At 32.4% G+C, this 16,407-nt stretch overlaps 2 long non-coding RNA genes across 7 annotated transcripts; both read left to right on the top strand.

Annotated features, from left to right (window-relative positions):
- The first annotated feature begins 1,003 nt into the window (after nt 1-1,003).
- Nucleotides 1,004-3,465, top strand: LOC110641683 (uncharacterized). Its single transcript, XR_002492331.2, has 3 exons — nt 1,004-1,250; nt 1,352-1,456; nt 3,243-3,465. It is a non-coding gene; the product is annotated as an uncharacterized LOC110641683 (long non-coding RNA).
- Nucleotides 3,466-4,908: 1,443 nt separating this feature from the next.
- LOC110641682 (uncharacterized) lies at nt 4,909-6,977 on the top strand. 6 transcript variants are annotated; one of them, XR_002492329.2, is made up of 3 exons: nt 4,909-5,138; nt 5,357-5,514; nt 6,822-6,977. It is a non-coding gene; the product is annotated as an uncharacterized LOC110641682 (long non-coding RNA). The 6 variants fall into 6 exon arrangements; XR_009141443.1 differs by lacking the exon at nt 6,822-6,977 and adding an exon at nt 6,680-6,799; XR_002492330.2 differs by lacking the exon at nt 6,822-6,977 and adding an exon at nt 6,635-6,799.
- The last annotated feature ends 9,430 nt before the right edge of the window (nt 6,978-16,407 follow it).

Genomic DNA, 16,407 nt, shown 5'->3' with positions numbered 1-16,407 from the left:
ATAGAACTTATAGGTTAAAGAACCCTAACTAACAAAGATGAGCAATTTACTACAAAGGATAGTGGGGAATAATAATGTTCTAATGATCAAGTTAGAGGAGGAGGAACAGAAGGAACCTTTAATGGTGAATTGCATGTGTTGTAGAGCCCGAGTAGTAGGCTGACACTGCAGTGTTATACAACATGAAGGATGTGTTAGCAAGAACAAATCGCAGCATTAAAATTCTAGAAATAGTGAAGCTAGCAATCGTGTTAGACTAAGAAATAAATAAAGACTCAAATTTAATGATGGGATGGACATCTTCAAAGAAATAGGCACAAGGGTGAAAAAGAAAAACTCATGAAAAATGATAGGTTAAGAGTGTAACATCCTCACTTTAGACAGTTCCGTATATTTCACTATTTCGACGACTAAAGTCTGTTCTAATAGCTAGAATGTCTAGAATCACACTTAAACTAGAGTGAGGAGTTATAATTAAATTAAATAAAGATCAATTAAGGTTGAAGAAAAATAAAAGAAGTGGAGTACAAATTGGTTAAATGAACACAAAGTCCCGGCGATGAGTAACCCTACTGGGAAGCGATTGTGGATTCAGCTGCTACTCCAAACTCATGCAGGACCTTATAAGACCCTTAATTAAAATTTGAATGCGATATTATTATGAATTAATAAGTCAAGAAAATGAAAAGAAATAAGCACAAATAAGTAAATTAAAAGCTAAGGTGAAAAATGAAATTAAGGACTTATCGGGTATTATGGAAAAGATGAACATAAACCCGGTAAGAGAAAAATTTGGTCAATCAAATTTAAGAGTACAAAATTGACCAAAAATGAGATAAATTGAGCTAATAAAGTTAGATTAATTAAATTAATCAAGATTAGAAAAAGTAAATATAATTAACAAAAAGTAAAAATTCAATGATTAAAGATTTCAACTTAATTACAATATTGTCATTCCCCTTAATTATAAAAATGCCATTATGTCTTAAATTAATATAAATATCTATAAAAAAAAATATTAGCTCATCTTCTTCTCCAAGCTGTCCCATGCTCTCTCTCTCTCTTTCTCTCACTTTCTCTCATCTTCCACCATTAATACTCACCTCCAAGCTTTAACCACTTGATTTTCCTCCATAATTTCTTTAGGAAATCAAGAGTAAACCCTAAATTAAGCCCTAAATTGTAGAAAGCACACAAGAATTTCAAGGATTTTGGAAGATTGGTGAAGAGGAGGTGTTGACCAAATCAAGGTAAGCTATGTTCTAAGCTTTGATTATGGTGCATTCATGAAATTTAAGCTTGATTGTGGGATTTTTTAAAAAAATTGATTAGAATTTTGGGTGTTTTAAAGAAGGGGAATTCAGTCAGAAAGGGAAAACAAGAAGGAAAGTCAAAGTTGGTTGGATTAGAAGCAAATTGAAGGTTGATTGGAGTTGTTTAAGTCTTGTACACAAAGGTTAGTGCGATGAGATCCTTTGACTTTTGAAGTTTTGGAAAATTGAATTAGGGTTTCATGAAATTAGGGTTTTCAATTATTATGACCTATTTGATTTGTTTATGCCTAAATTAAGACTATTTGGTATATAATTGTTATGAAATATTGATGATATGGCAAACCAATTAAGTGAATGTAGTGTTGTGCCTTGGAACTTATTCTAGACAGCCTGAGTCTAGTGACTTCAAATGCTCATAACTTGGGTTATACAACTCCAATTGTTGTAAAACCAAAGCCAAATTAAAGTTGACCTATAACTTTTGTGTTTTGACCCAGACCAAATTCCTAGGATAACTTGGTTGAATCTCTAGAGTAAGTTAAAATTGCTAAATCTGGAATTTCCTGCAATTCCAATAAATTGCCCTGTGACCCCTTTGTAGTAATCAAGGTATAACTCCCATTGTATAAATCCAATTGAGGTGATTCAAAATGATCTGGAAAACTAAGATATAGACCTATAACTTTGTTTTAGAGACTTTGTCCAAATTCTAGGTGTAAGACACTTGAATATTGAATGAAAAACTGAGGTAAAAACTTGGAAACCTAGAAATCATAGGATACTGCATCCGTGAACTAGGATTGGAAATTTAGCCATAACTTACTCTACAAAACTCTAAATTGAGTGATTCTTGAACTTATGTAATCTTAAAACACAGGAGAACGATTCATGTGGAGAATACAAAGTTAAATTATGACTGCAACCTATCCAAAATAGCTTGACAAAATGGGTCCATAATTTGCCTGAATTCTAGAATGCCCTGAAACTAGAAATTGGTCACTTGACCAGTTTTGGTAAAATGGCTATAACTTGAGCTACACAAATACAAATTAAGTGATTCTAAAGCCAAAATAAACTTAAAACATAGATCTACAAATCTCATGAAGAAGGTATAGCCTAATTCCTGCTATACCTTAGTCAAACTTGTTAAAGAAGTTGAGGTAATAAATCTAAAAACTATGAAATGTCAACATAATGGCTTAAATTGTGAATGGCACTTAATGCCAATGGCATGATTTACATGAATGACTTGTGAAATTGTGTTTGGGACCTATGCTCCCACAATAAATGAAATGATGATACAATGATGAAATATTGAGAATGTTAATTAGCCCGAGTATGCCTAGATAGTAGTGTAAGGGTTGGATAGATTGGCATGCCAAAAAGGGTTGAGATTAGCAGTACTGCATTTGGTTTTTATACTTGGATACCATTAGCAGGCACCGAGTGTCCGATGTAGTTATCCTTTGTTCATGTTTACTTTAATGGCTTCTATGCCTTATTACATAGCATACCCGATAAGCACCGATATGTCCGACGGTGTGATGGGCCGAGGTACCGAGTGTCCAGTGCTAGTATAACCCGCATATCCAGTCCAAACAGTCTGATTTAAGGTTACTTGGACACTGAAATAAATCAAAAAGTTGAATGTGAAGATAAAGAAAAGGAAAGATCCCAAAGAAATAAATGCTTCCAAAGATCACAAAAATATGTAAACATGAGGGAACAAGAAAAACATTGTGAAAGGTGCTTAAAATTATTTTGTGATTAAATAATGAAGCGACAACACAAAAAGTTGATATTAAAAATTCTATATTTCTTCTAAATGATTCATGATTAAATTAAATGTGCTTTGTCTTATATTACTTCAAGTATGAAATTATTACTTTTATTTGTATATTATACTTTCATTCTATTAGTGCACCACTAAGTAGAATTGCTTAGCTCGGTGGTTTTTTCCTCGCTTAGGTTCAAGTGATAAGGTTTAGTAATTCTTAAGACAGAAAGTTGTGGCCTGATCTGCAGGAGTGGTTACTGTCACCTTTACTCATCTTTTGGTAGGGCTCACTGGCCCACAATTATGCATGACTATATGTTGTAATTAAACATAAGTTTGTAAATTAAATTTTGAGTTGTATAAAATTATATACATCATGTACATCTTGTAAATAATGAAATGAAAGAAATTTATCAATAGAAATGGTTATGTGAATGATTATGAATTATGATTCGTGATATTGAATAGTTATTAAAATTGAGATTATCTTTTTGAGATATTCAAACAGGTTAATTATTTAACAGATCAAACGTTAATAATACGGGAAAACTCTTGCAGTTTTTCCATTAAAAATTTCTTAAATTTAAGTTATAATAGAATGAAATCGAGTAATAAATTAAATAAGATAAGATTAGGTGCTTTGGCATAGGATATGACATTCTTTTGCTCAGTTACACTGTAGACCAGGTAAGGGAGTGTTATAAAGAGAGTAGTGGATCCTCGATCTAAGTGCCAACGTGTTGAAAAGTACATCAAATAGTAAGAAAAATTTCAAGTTGAAGTCAAACAACTCTCATACTAGAGGAAAAGGAAATGATAAAGTCGTGCTAACTAAGATGTTCTACAATACATAGACTTTTGTCAGGTTAAAGAAGAGACCCAGTCCATTTTCTAATATTGATAGATAGCATATGGATGTTCAGCATTTAGATATAGTTCCACATAAGTGGTTACATAAGACAGGTAGGAGTTGGCACAAGGACCTCATGGTAAAAAGTATACTAGAAGCTCATAATATCACAGAATTAAGAAGTATAGGTGCTTTAAGCATGGAGAAAAAATTGCTAAAACTTTAATGACCAACAAGATCAGCAGTGATCTCAGATAAGATGCGTGTAAAAGTAGTTAATTCAGGAGGGCACCTTATAAGACTTTGCAAGCCAGGTTATATGAGTCAAATCTTTGCGCTACAGAAATTGGTAATAAAAGGAAACAATGACTAGAATTGTAGGATATCACACAATAGGGTGTAGTGGAAGCATCGTGGGTACTAGTGATGGAAGGGAAAGAATCAATGAACAGTTAGATGTGTTAACTCATTTCAGATAAAGGATGATAGCTGAAATACTACTGCAAAGGCATGTAGTAGTAAAGTGTTTTCAATCATCTATGCAGATCCCGAGTAACAATTGCTTGCGCTTGTTCCACTCATCTTCTTTTCTTTATCCCTGTTTTGTTTAAAATTCAAGAACGAATTTTTTTTTAAGGGGGGAAGATTGTAATAACCTGAAAAATTTTTAAAAATAGATAATTCATAAATTAAAATATTGTGATATTATTTTATTAAATAAATATATTTAATGAGATTTTTTTTTTAGTTTTAAAATTTAATTTTTGTACTTTTAATTAAAAGTTTCTATGATTGTGAGATTCTATAATTTTATATTTAAGATATTTTAAATTTATTATTATTATTATTATTATTATTATTATTATTATTATTATTATTATTATTATTATATTTTAAATGTATTAAAATAGAATTGGACCTAGTCGAAAATAATTTTTAGACTTATTTGAAAAGATTTTAAAAGTTTACGGATTAATTTATAGTTCCTTTTAAATTAAACCCCCCCCCCCCCCCCCCATCTCTCTCTCTCTTTCTTTTTCATTTTCTTTCTTTCTCTTTTTTGGCCATAACTTCCTTCTTCGGTCATAACTTCCTTCTTTGGTTACCGTTTTTGACGTTCTTGATATCAAAACGCTCCTCTCTTCATGGGCATCATGTAGATACCAAGTTTGCACAGTATAATTTCCCGGTTTATGCAAATCAAGCTTCAGAAATTTTAGCCCATTTTGACTTCTGGGTAAGATCTCTCCCAAACCGTAAATTCTACAAAAAATTGGAGACTACCAGTATGCTCCACTCATCGAGAGCTTCGCAACGACACTAATTTGGAATTTTTCTGACACTGAAATTCTGATGGGTCTCATGAATTTTACAGTGATTTTTTTGGTCTTTAATGAGTCTGTTTAATTAAATAAAAATTATATTCTAACTCTTGATGTTGTGGGCTTCGTGTAGGTGTTCTCGTTTTAAGGAAACTCCACCAGTGATCAAAACTGCATTTTCAGGCCGGATAGATGGGCCGTCGGACCCACTTTGGAAGTGGGTTAATATTATAGTGTTTCTCACCATTTTCAGATGCCCCGAATGCGTTCCAGGTGTCAGAATTGGTATAGGTAAATCCGAACTCCGAATTGCTCTTTTTGCCTAATGTGGGGTTGAGAATAAAAATTCATAAAATATCCGTAGGCAACCAGAAAATTTTAATTCATTTTGAAATAGTATAATAGCATTATTAAGGACTGCAAGACATGTTTATAGAATTTTTGAAGTTGCTTTGATTGGTTTTTACAAAATGTTAGTTTTAAGCCTTATAGCTGAATTGTGCAACCACTTGAGTTTTGTCTGGTTCGGCAGGCCTAGGAGGGGCCGTATGATGTTTTGGTGATATGAGCCTAAGGCCTTTGGATTTTAAGTATTGTTTGAGTTGCTTTGCAGGTTAGGTTGATTCTAGATACAGGGGAAACTCCACCGATTTCTGACTTAAATTATGATGTCCTTGACTCTTTAAATTCCTATTTTGTGTTAATATTAATAAAATCCATGCATATAATTGTTTAGGTGAATAGAGTCTGCCTTTCTCTTCTGCCCAGCCACCGCAGTGATTTCTGATGAATCTATAAGTAGATATTGATTTTATGTATAATTTTAATATTATTATATATTCAAGGCATGGTCATGCATTCACTTATAAATATATGTATGTAGTTAAATACTAGGCATGCCTTGTATTACATTTCTATTTGATGAAATTATTGTGGATGTCGCCTTAAGGTAATTCAGAGCTGTGTGTGTGTGTTAGCGTACTTGTGGTGTGATTATGAAAATGGGTAGGATGGGTAGTTATGGCTGGAGCTTGATTCGCTGAGACCCGATTCATATATATGAATAAGTCAGGGTGAATACAGCTTTGAGTTGATCTCACTGACCCCCACATTTGGATTATTAAGAGAAAGTCCAGCCAGAGTTGATCACGCTAGCAGGTGTTAGAATTAAGAGAGTTGTATAAGGAATCGACTCCCATATGTATACACACTTTGATGTGACACATGGGTGTGTGAGTGCTCCAAATTATCTTTTGTGTGAATATTGTTTGAATTATTTGAAATTATGTGTGTATGTTGCATTTCACACATAGGAATGTATTAGGCTTAGATAATTATAGAAATTGTATTTAAAATCAATATCTTACTCTATGAGTCAAACACTCACCCCTGTTCAACTATTTTTCCTTAGGCGACAGGTGGATTCTTTGAGAATAACCTACTTTCTTTCTCGCAGATTTACCAGAAAGTTTAATTGTGCTTTTATTTTCCTTGCCGTGTTCTAGAACTCTGCATGTACCAGTAATGTATTAATCCTGTATGGGGTTATAATAAATTAAACTATTGGTATTGTAAATTTATTATATGAATGTACATAGGTGCATGAGATAGATTGTTTCTGTGGATGAGGCAGCTGAGCTTCCATTTGATTATCCATTTGTTTGAGGATTGTAAGGGTGAGCTAAGCTCCGCAAATTGTATTATTTTGGTGTTTACAACTCGGGTAAGTTGATACTTCCCATTGGATAGTCCAATTTATGTCTAGACTTTGTTCGTTTGTTGTCTTGAAATTGGACTATGATTGTGGGCTTTATGGTTGGGCTAAGAACAGTTAGACTTACTACAGGTTTTAAGGGCCTTATGCTGATCCAAGTCCTAGTGCTTGTCCGACCCAGATCTTCGGTCGTGACATTTTTTTCTTAAATTGTTGTTAATGTAAATAGTTGAAATTTATTAATTTTGTATTAGAAAATGTGAAGTTATGAGGGATATGATGAGGGAGAAATATTTTTTTTTGGTAACTTATAAGCCTACAATTACAAGTAACAAAAACTTTAGGTTTACTCAAATTAAAGCTGAAAGAGTTTTAAGTTTTAAGAATAATATCAAATTTCAATAATGGATACTGAGAAAATCTAAAGTTGGTGAATATGAATAAAAGTTAGCACAAATTAACTTAGAAACCTGCAATATTCAATCACAATAACTTTAATAATACCCAAATTAAAGTTAAATGATTTTTAAGAAAAAATTAAAATTAAATCTCTTTAGTGAAATAACCAAAAAAAATTGGGTGACTTTAAGTGATAATAGCCCCAATTATATTATGGCGTTGTGTCAACACATCTCTATAGCAATACATCTTTACTTGGTAGCCACAAGTGTTAGGAATGAGGAGCTAATCATGATATGCATTTATCATAAAATATAAGAAATAAATTTAAAAAAAAAATTACATTCCTTACAAAATAATTTATATGGTAAATAAATATGGAAATAATTTTTTTCATTGAATTGTTTATCTGATCATATTTATTTACCATATAAATCTTTTGTAAAGAATATAAATTTTTAAATTTATTTTTCATATTTTACAAAAAATGCATTTCATGACTAGCTCACTATTCACAACATTTGTGGTTAAAAAGCACAAATGCATATCATGAATCAACGCTAAAAAATATTGCCATAGAGAAGTGTTGACATTTGATACAACACCATAAAATAATTGAGACTATTATCACTTAAAGTCACTGAACTTTTTGGATTATTTCATTAAAGTTATTTAATTTTAATTTTTCCTGAAAAATTATTTAATTTTAATTAGGTTACCATTAAAGTTATTGTGGTTAAATATTACAAGTTTCTAAGTTAATCTATGCTAATTTTCATTCACATTCACTAACTTTATATTTTTTTAGTAGCCATCACTGAATTTCAATTTTATTCTTAAAACTCAAAACTCTCTCAACTTTAATTTAAGTAAAACTAAAATTTTTATTACCTGTAATTGTAGGTTTATATATTATCACAAATAAAAAAAAAAATTATTTCTCCCTCATCATATCTCTCATAATTTGACCTTTTCTAACAAAAAAATAATAAATTTCAACTATTTATACTAACAACAATAAAAAAATATTTTGAAATGCCTGCTAAAGTTGGGTGACTGTATTTTGAAAAATCAATATAAAATAAAAGAGTCTTTTGGGAAATGGAGAAATTGAGAGGCTATGACAAGATTTTCAAAATTTTTTTTTATAATGCATTATTATTATTAGAGTGATGCTAAACAAATCAAATTGATCCCAATCAAATGAGAGTATAATTAAAATTTTATATATTGTAGTTTTCATGCTACAATTAATGCATTTAAGATAAGTGAATTTACAATTATAACCTTAATGAAATTGGTTTCTAGAAATGTGGAGTTTGAAAGATAAATTTCAATAACTATACCTGAACTTATATTATTGTAACATTATAGTCTTTCAACTTTAAAATATAACATAAAACCCCCTCAACTTCCAATTACTGATTTTCCAATTAAATTATTTCTATGGATGAGGGAGCTGAGCTTCCATTTGATTATTCATTTATTTGAAGATTGTGAGAGTGAGCTGAGCTCCACAAATTGTGTTATTTTGGTGTTTACAGGTCAGATGAGTTGATACTCCTCATTGGATAGTCTAATTTATGATCGGACTCTATCCGTTTATTATCTTGAAATTGGACTATAATTATGGGCTTTATGGTTGGGCTAAGAATAGTTATGCTTACTACGGACTTTGGGTGCCTTATGCTGACCTAAGTCTTAGTGCCTGTCCAACCCAGAATTTGGGTCATAACAAAGTTGGTATCAAAGCTTAGGCTTTAGATTCATTGGAATTGTTGTATTGGATTAGTCACATGAGGAGTATAGGATTCTATTTTATCTTTTCTGCAATTCTTTGCTTCTTGTTTCAGCATTTCCTCTCAGTAGCATTCCTTGGTGTGTATTCAATGTATTGATCTTCATGGGAGTATAAGAGATATAATTTGAGCTAGCAGATGTGTCGATATCTGCCATAATGATAAGTACCCTAAGAGATAATGTGATTAGTCAGTATAGGGCCATGTGGCATGCTTAATCAATGCAAGGCACAAGTACATAGAAGGAGTCATGATAGTGTAGCTGCTCTAAAAGAGTGTGTGAGTACTACTGTGACTGTTGTCAGTGGGTTGCCTGGCTAGGCAAGTTTATGGTATTAATTGAGTGTTCTATCATGATAATTTTCCATATGATTTTTTTTTTCAGGTGTAAAGGGTTAGAGATGATAGTCTTTTAGGACATACCACAGTAACATATGCAATGCTCTTGTTGTTTGTGCTATAAGCTACAGATTACAGTATAGACATGAGAGTATTGTGTAGAGCTATGTGCATCCCCGTGGTAATCCATGATGAGGTTTTGCAGACATCCTTTATTTTGGTATAGTTGCGCTATAACAAAATTTTATTCTTGTAGAAGAGTTAGGAACTACTAGTTATGGTTTAGAATGCTTGGAATAGAGTAACAGATGTTGCTTTAGGGCGATAACTAGAGTTGGTGATTCGGTTATTCTATCTTACGCACAGAGCTATAGCATGAGTTGTCATGGGATTAGAGGTTTAGTATATTTGCAATGTAAGAATGGCACCTACAAAGTGAGATCATTTGGTTTTCGGTATGAGATTTTGGACAATTTTGGCATTGTGGTGAATGTTTTGCCTAAAGTTTAGTAAGAATAGTATCTACTTTGTGCGGCAATGAGGTACAGAGTACGACTTTGCTCCCTAAAGGAGACTGGAGGTTATAAATAATATTCATATCTTATGAAATGATGTTTAGGGAACGTTTATAATGTGATAAAAGGGCAGATAGCCTTACACAGTTATAACAATGTGATAGATGTAGTACCTCTGTTACGGTCAATTGTGCTGCAGAGTATGGTAATATCTTTTTAGGAGAGACAAAAGAGTACTACCAATGTTGATGACCTACTAAATGGCATCCTAGATGGGATTATAGTGTGATAGAGAGTTGTTGGCTCAGGTAGCCTAAGGAGAGTACAGGATCCATTATAGGAATCATAAGTGATCAAATTAGGATAGATGTAGTTCTTTTAAGCTTAGTAATGGGAATTGGTACTCCGTATGTCATACCTTACCCCTCCATAAGGCATAACATGCTCCCAAAGTATACCTAATGAATTACCGTACTTCACCTACCGGTAACACATTAAATATACTACAAGGGATTTTAAAACAATTTTCAATTATTTTTATAGTGGTGGGAACATTGAATATTTATTAAAAAGCCTTTAATTGAAATTTTAGTCATAGATCAAATCCTCGATTAAAATCTGGTGTTACGAATTTTTTCAAAATTTCGGTAGAGTGCCGGCTGTATTTTGAGAAAACAGTTCTTCAAAACCTGAAAAGAAAAACACTTCCAATATGTTTTCTCAACCACAACTCCAATAAACTCAATTTCATCTCCCAATTCAATACAGACAACTCAATTCAATTTTTAAGTCAAACTCATCATAAAGGAAACAATTCATTCATTACCAAACTCAGAAAAAAAAATTTGAATATTAAATTCATTAGGGTAATAAAATTAATATTACAAAACTATACAGGTAAATAAAAAAAATCTCAAATTTACATTACAATAATTTGCATTTAATTACATACCAAAATATTTTACAAGAGTTTTTGTACAACTGCTCAAATAATTTGCATACATATTATTACATGAATACATCAAAATCTAATGTACAAGGGTATACCTATGATATACCCGGAGCTAGTCCCAATGTGTCTTCAAGGAATCTTACTCAGCTGCTCTATAGTCCTTTCACCTGCGACAGCATACAGAGCTATTGCTGAGTGGTGAACTCAGTGGTGCACAACTATAATTTAAAGTATATATAAAAATATATATATATATACGGTGACAATTCTGAACAAAAATTAGAAATGTTGATTTCTTCAAAAATCATAAAATCAAGTCAATATTTTTAATGGTATAAATCAAATAATTAAGTGACCTTAGTCAATAATTAAAATTTTTACAATCGTAATTGGTCATTTAAAACAATTTCATCAACTATGAAAATAGTTATTACAAAACAAATAGTCTCTTTCAAATCAATTTTACTCAAATAACAGTTTAAAATCACCATTTCTCACTTTCCAAAACCATTCTTTATCTCACTAACTATGCCGAACTAATCCGTAAGAGTCATCTTCAAAGCGATTCTAACTCCCTATGATCGGGGAGGTCGAATCGTGATTCTAACTCCCTATGGTCGGGGAGATCGAATCATCGTGCACATTACAACACCACAACAATGTAACTTCCGAAAGGGCCATGAGAAACTTAGATCTAACCTCTAATAAGAGAATAATCTAAGCATGTGCATGTACCATGGTAATCAAAACAAAGCTAACTCCAATGTCTCCTCAACAAATGAGGGACGGGTAATAACCTATTCAAGTATCAATTCAATTTGTCCTTTTTGTGAGCATAAATCACAATACAATTCAATTCAAATTCAATTCTAATATCCAATAATTTTTTTATACCTATCACAATTCAAAACATATTTAGTCCATTTCCTATGTTAAGTATAAACCATTTTTCAAATCAAATTTTCCATGTAAACCATGTGAACGTATTTCAATCAAAATTTTTCCAAAGCCAGTTTCATTCAATTCATAACAAAATAAAATCATAATTAATTTCATTTTCCAAAACTAAACTAATTCATGCCATAACACATTTCAATAATTGTTGAAATAAATTTAATAATTGATAAACATAATACATAAAGAAACTAAAATTATTTAATCAAATAAAATATGCAAAACATGAATAATTTAAAACTAGTTGTGCACAAACCTCTTTTATTGACTCAATTTACTCCAATTTTTGTTTTTCCTTCGAAGATCCCTTTCCAACTGAAACACATAAATTTAAAGTGCTTCAGCATCCACTCAATCCATTTCCAATAATTAATTTCAATAATTTCTTTGCAGACTTATCCTACTCATTACGGTTCTTAAATTCGGTCCTTTACATTTTTGTGTATGGTGATACTATTCATGGCACTATTCAAGTCAAAATGTTGACTTTTTCATACTTAAGGGATATGTTAATTCTAATGACACCCACATACCACATTTTGAGTGTCAAATTGGTTGGCATTGGTTGCCATTTCAATTTCTAAGCTTCCTAAGAGACATTGTAAATTTTCAGTTTTGGGTCACTGTTTTCTACTGTTCCATTGGTCTAGTTACTGTAGGAATTTGGCTAAATGTCTTTCATCAAAGCTGTTCCTTAATGTCTTAGCTTTAATTCCCTTTTTGAATCACTCTATTTGGAGTTTTGTAGCTCAAGTTATGCCTATTTTTCTAAGGCTGGCAAGATTAGTCCAAACCCAAATTTTGGGTACCAAATTTGGTTCTGGCAATTTTGAGCAACCAATTTTGGTTGACAATTTGACTTAGTTATGGGTAGAATTTGGGTTTGTATTCTTCATGAAAGTTGTAGTACTATGTCATAGCTTTCTAATGATTCAAAAATCAGGTCATTTGGACCTGCCTAGACCAAGTTATGGCTAAATGAACAAATACTGTTCATTTGGTCATTTCTTTACAGTGGCAGTGTGCCTTACTCGGATTTGACCTAATTTTACACCACCTTGTGTTCAGTTTTAGGGCAAGGTTTCTTCACCAAAATTGTTGCATTATGTCTTAATTTTCATCTCCAATTGGTCTCACACCAATTGGAGCAACTAATTTCCAGTTATACCTATTTGAATGGGTAAGGGTCAACCTGTCCAGAATTGGACATCACACATTCACAATCCCATTTTAATTTTAATCATTCAAACACATTCTAAATTACACCAACTAACTATTTTAAACCTCACTTAGGTCAAAGTACATCAATTTACTAAATTCTCAAATTTTCCCACCAAAACCCTAAGGGTCAAGAACCCTAATTTCCTAATTTCTTCAATTTATGAAATTAAAGTATATATTATACATCTACACACTAATCTAAGCTTAAATATACTTTTAACTTCATCAAAATCAATCAAACCCTAGTTAATCTAATGGTGGCCGAAATTTCCCATGGTTTCAATTCATAGAATTTTTCAAAATTCTTCATGTAATTCCATCAAAACTAACTTAAATTCAATCAATTTTTACTAAAGAAGATGATTAAATTACTTACCTCACTTGATGACTTTGAACTTCCAATTCTCCAATTTTTCTTTAATTTCACTTCTCCCAATCTCTTTCTTGAAGCTTAATTTGAAGACTTCTACAAGTTTTGTAAGGAATTTATAGGGACATTTAGGGTTATAAAAGCTCAAAAAGAGCTTTAATGGAGGAAAAGAAAAAAAAATTGAGAGAGAGGAGAGAGAGAAGGTGGCGGCAAGCTTAAGGGAAGAAGAAGACCATTTTTTCCATTTTAATTTTCATTTATCTCTTTTAGATATTTATCCATATAAAATGATTTAATTAAATAATAATTATATTTGTTTTATGATGTCATGCTTGATGTCATGGAGAGTGATGTCATTAATCCTTATTTTCCTTTCTTTTCTTTTCCTTTCTTTTTCACCACTTCTTCAATTTAAATCTATATTTTAAAATTTTCATTTCTCAGATTTTATTGGACAGTTAGGTCATGAGTCACCTCTAGGGATGAATTGACTAATTTGCCCCTCGTCGGTCTAATCCGGTTTACCAATAATACTGTATTTCTTCCGGAACCCTGACCTAATTATTTGATCTAGTTCTCCATCTTTTTCTGTGATTTTCACATTTTCCCTAGCTTTGCAATTTTTCCTATGACTGCAGTGTCACAATGTCTTGTACGAAATTAGGGTTTGATTGATCTCGTAGTCACTTCCCGATGCGGTCACTCATCGCTATGACCCCCGGCTCATTTAACCATTATGCTTGGATTTCTTCATTTCCATTTTCCCTTCTTATAATTGTTATTTATTTTTATCTATGACTTTTCTGGATGTCACAAATATAACTCCAGACATCTTGACTGTCCAAGCAGACATCAGGCACCGAAACAGTAGACTATACAGGAGTGTCCAATGTGAGGGCGTTACACCGTACCTTAAGTTTAACTAAATAAGTAGCAATGGAATAAGGGAACCCTCTGGATTTCCCTCTCTGAGGTTGTAGAAGGTAGTCTATAGTCTAGCAAATAGGGATAAAGATCACGCAATGTATGCGTGACTACTATTTCCTAAGTTCCTTCTCAATTTCTTACTGCCCAAAACAAGAGTATACTCTAAATAGAATAATGTTAAGGGTAGTAAGTTAGCGAAGATAAATCACAGTATGCCAATAGATAGAGGAAGTGTAGAAATGAAATTTAGGACTGTTGGTTGTAAATGCAGCATAACCCGAATATCAGTGGAAGTGCTAAATAGAGTAGTCAAAAGATAAAGTCAGAGTAGCACAGAGATGTGATGACCTGGTAGAGACTCTGAATGATACAGTTAGCAAGTATAGCTGTTAGGTCAGGAAGAAGAATGGAGCCAGGGATAGAATAATCAAAGTTCTATTATGGGTAACATGAAAGAACGAAGTTAAGATGTAGAGTAGGCTAGGTGTTCTTCTTAGCAAGGTAAATGACAAGGATGGAGAACCTAGAATGGGACCATCTTAGTGAGAATAGTGATGGAGGTGTGGAACCCAATAGTGTGATACTCATAGTATGACGTAGTTGGGGTAATGCTAAAGGTTAGAATGTAGAGCTTAGAATTACATGATTGGATCATACTCTGTCTGTTCCCTATTCCTAAGGTGAGGTGGGTAGTAATGGAACAAAATTTCTTTAACCTGTTAATAGTATGAGAAGAATTAGGCAAAGAATACAACCTAAGCAAGTTACGATTAGATAGTGTACAATGGTATCCTTAACTATTTTGTTAGGCTGAGGGACAAAGCTCGTAAATAGTAAGTTAGTTAAGGTTAATGTAATGGATCATATAAGTATGATGAGAGAATAGAATGGGTAGGTAATGACGCATAGGCATTAGGTTAAACTATTAAGATAATGAAAAGGTAGTTAAAGGTTTGTTATGAATGTCAGACGAATGTCGTAACTGTGATTAATAGAGTCACTTTGCAGTAAGGCAATAATGACAGAATAACAGTAAGGTAGAATGGGAAGCGACAGGTATAGGTGGTTATAAATCACTAGGAAGTTGAAGGACCAAAATAATGATTATAAGTAAGAGTGGAGTTAGTAATGAAAGAATCTATTAGTGAGAGAAATCTTTCAAAACATAGCAAAAGTTAGAGGCACAATACAAATGATGATAGGTATGAAATATAGAACAAATATAAGCAAAGTTAATAAATTATCAACTGTTATGTCAGGTAGGACAGTGGTACAATAAAGGGTTGGCGAGACTGACATGGGTTAAATATTATTATATGAACAATCGTGTGTCATTGACTGTAAAAGGATATATCTCCTTCCCTTCAAGTTGAGCTTGTGCTTTTAGCTCTAAAATATTACATAAAGAACGAAGATTGGGTCAAGGTGACCCAGTTATTCGAGAGTTTGGTAGGCACCAGTTCATACTCATTCTCCTGATATGGGAATGACGGTAAGTGCATACCTAATGTCAAGGATGGATGGACAATTAGGGTGGTGATAGGAGTTAGATCAAGTTAGTTACTAGGCTTATAGCCCTTCTAAACTATAAGCTAAAGGGAGTGCTATTTGCGAATGAGATTTAATGGATCAAACTTTGCTGATGGGTAAATTTGAGGCTAAAGTTTAGAAAGTTGTAAGTGGTAGATGTGGCTATATCAAGGAGAATGAACACATAAAATATCTTGTCTGGGATTGTGGTACAACACACATTTCCCAGTGTTATGTTAGTTCTGATGGAACTTATAGGTTAAAGAACCCTAACTAACAATGATAAGCAATTTACTACAAAGAGTTATGGGGAATAATAATGTTCTAATGGTTAAGTTGGGGAAGGAGGAACAGAAGGAACCTTCCATGGTGAATTGCATGTGTTGGAGAGCACGAGTAATAGGTCGAAACTACAGTGTTATACAATATGAAGGATATGTTAGTAGGAACAAATCGCAATGTTA

This window comes from Hevea brasiliensis, chromosome 11 (assembly GCF_030052815.1).
Source record: "Hevea brasiliensis isolate MT/VB/25A 57/8 chromosome 11, ASM3005281v1, whole genome shotgun sequence".
NCBI classification, from domain to species: Eukaryota; Viridiplantae; Streptophyta; class Magnoliopsida; order Malpighiales; family Euphorbiaceae; genus Hevea; species Hevea brasiliensis.
This window is presented reverse-complemented; position numbering and strand designations above follow the sequence as displayed.